This window comes from Nycticebus coucang, chromosome Y (genome assembly GCF_027406575.1).
Source record: "Nycticebus coucang isolate mNycCou1 chromosome Y, mNycCou1.pri, whole genome shotgun sequence".
In the NCBI taxonomy this organism is placed as follows: Eukaryota; Metazoa; Chordata; class Mammalia; order Primates; family Lorisidae; genus Nycticebus; species Nycticebus coucang.
The window spans coordinates 4022940-4026363 of NC_069805.1; positions in this window are offsets into that span (position 1 = coordinate 4022940).

The window sequence follows — 3424 nt, forward strand, 5'->3', positions numbered from 1 at the left end:
ATGGGACTTCATTAAACTGAAAAGCTTCTGTACAGCTAAGGAGACAATAACGAAAGCAAAGAGACAACCTACACAATGGGAAAGGATATTTGCATATTTTCAATCAGACAAAAGCTTGATAACTAGGATCTATAGAGAACTCAAATTAAATCACATGAAAAAAGCCAGCAATCCCATATATCAACGGGCAAGAGACATGAATAGAACTTTCTCTAAAGATGACAGACGAATGGCTAACAAACACATGAAAAAAATGTTCATCATCTCTATATATTACAGAAATGCAAATCAGAACAACCCTGAGATATCATCTAACCTCAGTGAGAATGGCCCACATCACAAAATCTCAAAACTACAGATGATGGCGTGTATGTGGAGAGAAGGGAATACTTTTACACTGCTGATGGGACTGCAAACTAGTACAACCTTTGTGGGAGGAAGTATGGAGAAACCTCAAAGCACTCAAGCTAGACCTCCCATTTGATCCTGCAATCCCATTACTGGGCATTTACGCAGAAGGAAAAACATCCTTTTATCATAAGGACGCTTGAACTAGACTGTTTATTGCAGCTCAATTTACAATTGCCAAAATGTGGAAACAGCCTAAATGCCCACCAACCCAGGAATGGATTAACAAGCTTTGGTATATGTATACCATGGAATACTATTCAGCCATTAAAAAAAATTGAGACTTTACATCCTTCGTATTAATCTGGATGGAAGTGTAAGGCATTATTCTTTGTAAAGCATCACAAGAATGGAGAACATGAGTCCTATGTACTCGATATGAGGACAATTAAGGTTATGGGGGTTGAATGCAGAAAGAGTGACGAGAGAGGGGTTGGGGTCTTGTTGTGTGTCACACTTTATGGGGGCAAGATATTATTGTAGGAGGGACTTTACCTAACAATTGCAATCAGTTTAACCTTGCTTATTGTACCGTCAATGAATCCGCAAAATAAAAAAAAAAAAAGAAGAAAAAAATGTTGGGGGTGAGTTTACTTTTGTGATGGAGAATTATGCTGGTCTTTATGGAGGATAGGTCTAAGAATGTCTTGGAGAGCTGGTTTAGTTGTGGCAAATTTCTTCAACATGTGGATGTCATTGAAGTGTTTAATTTCTCCATCACAAATGAAGCTCAGTTTAGCTTTGTACAGCATCCTGGTTCGAATGTTATTTTGTTTTAGGAGATTAAAAGTAAATGACCATGCTCTTCTAGCTTGATAGGTTTCAGCAGAGAGATCTGAAAGTATTCTGATATTCTTCCCCTTGAAGGTAATGGTTTTCTTTCATCTGGCAGATTTCAGAATTTTCTCCTGCATATTATCTTTAGTGAAATTGATTATGTGTCTGGGGGATGTCTTATTTTGGTTGAGTCGTGCTGGAGTTCTGAAACTGTCTGCTATCTGAATTTCAGAGTCTCTTGGCATGTATGGAAAGTTTTCCTTCTTAATCTGATGGAGAAGAGACTCTATGCCTTGTGAGGCCACTTTGTCACTTTCAGGGATCCCTATAAGATGAATGTTGGTTTTCTTCAAATCATCAGAGGGCTCTCTGAGAGAGTGGTTTGTTTTTGCTCTCCATTTATCTTCTTTGATTGTTTGTGAGCATTCAAAAGCTTTGTCTTCAATGTCAGAAATCCTTTCTTCTGCTTGCTCCATTCTGTTATTGAGGGATTCTCTTGTGTTTCTCAGATCTTTGAGGGATGCAACTTTTGTCTCAATGTATTGACATCTTTGGTCATTTGGTCTTTGAATCTGTTGAATACTTGAGATAACTTTTGGAATTCTAATTTGATCTTATTTGCTATCCAGATCCTGAATTCAATTTCTGACAACTCAGCTATTTGTTTGTGCATGGGGTCTTGTGCTGTTTCTGCCACATTGATCCTTGGGGGCGTTGATCTACTCTGATTATTCATATTGCCAGAGTTTTTCTGTTTATTTCACCTCATGATTGTTTTTCACTGTTGCCTCTGGCTGTCCTCAGTGTTGGTGAGGTGCCTCTCCAAGAATAGACCCAGTGGGATCACTCTATTGTTGCTGTATCTTTGTAGGGAGTGACCCTGTGTAGTTCCTCTGGGGCTGCTATAGCTAGGGAGTTCTTGTTGTGGAAGCAGCTCCAGTTTGTGACACACCCAGATCCAGCAACAGTGCTTAGGGTTGTGAGCATGGTTCTGGGAGTGCCAGGCGCCCAGTGACTTTGGCACAGAGAGCCCAAGGCTCCAGCAGTCTCTGGCCAGGAGAAGATCTCTGCTGAGAGGCAGGGAGGGCTCCAATGGGCACACACCTACCAGAGTTCCTGTCCAGATGAACAGGCTAGTGTGGAAGCTGGGAGAACACAGGAGGGAGGACGCAGGGTTGCATGGGTCCTGCACTTCCTGGTCAGGGAATGTGGAGGCCTGGTGGGTGCGGGTCACCCATCGGGGGTCATTGCACAGCTCTTATGGAGATCTGGGTGGCACCAAGCCCAGGAGTTTGAGGTTGCTATGAGCTGTGACTTCACGGCACTCTATCCAGGGCTACAGCCCAAGGCTCCAGTGTGCCAAAACCTGGATTTCTCATTCTACCCCTATGTATTAAGGCTGTAAGGCAGCTCAGTCCCCGCCTTTAGGCTGCTCAGTCAGTAGGTTACTTTGACCCGCCCAATCCTTGCTCTGAGACCCTGAGGGCGGAGCTTGCTGGGGCAGTTCTTTCACAATGGCTTCCTGCACCCAGCTCAGTGGCTAAGACTGGGGACCCAGACAATGCCCAAAGTTCTCCACTCTCCTGCTCAAGCTCTCCCCAAGGCAGTTCAACGGAGTGCCAAGTACAAGAACACTGAAGCCGTTCACAGGTAAGGACTTTTTGGTTTGCAGTCTCACTGCTGCTTGTACTTATGGTTGCTGGAGTGATTAAGGCTGTAAGGCAGGCAACCACTTGCCAGTTTTCCACTGTTTTTGTCCTCCTTTTGGGGTCCAGAAGTCCCTTGCTGGCTCCCTGTATCCTCAAAGGGATGATTATAGGCAGATCCCACCAGCCAGAGATGCCTGGAGTCTTGTCTCCCCCAACTTGCTGTTCCCAGTTGCAGGGAAGCTGTTACTTGGCCTCCATCTTTAATACATTCCTCCTTGTTTACAATTTCATTTAATTCTGCTCTAATATTGGTTATATCTTTTCTTTTCCTGGGTCTTTGGTTGGAATGCTTTTCCTTTTCCACTTGCTTGAGATGTCCCATTAATTTAACTTTCTCTCTTTCCTCCTTCTTGAGGAAGGTTTGCAGTGCTATAAGAAATGCAAACATTTCTTCCTCTTAGGACTGCCTTTGCAGTATCCCAGAGGTTCTGATAATTCGTGTCTTCATTGTGGTTTTATTCCAAAAATTTGGCAATTTCCTGCTTAATCTCATCTATGACCCAGCTATCTTTCAGCATAAGGTTATTTAA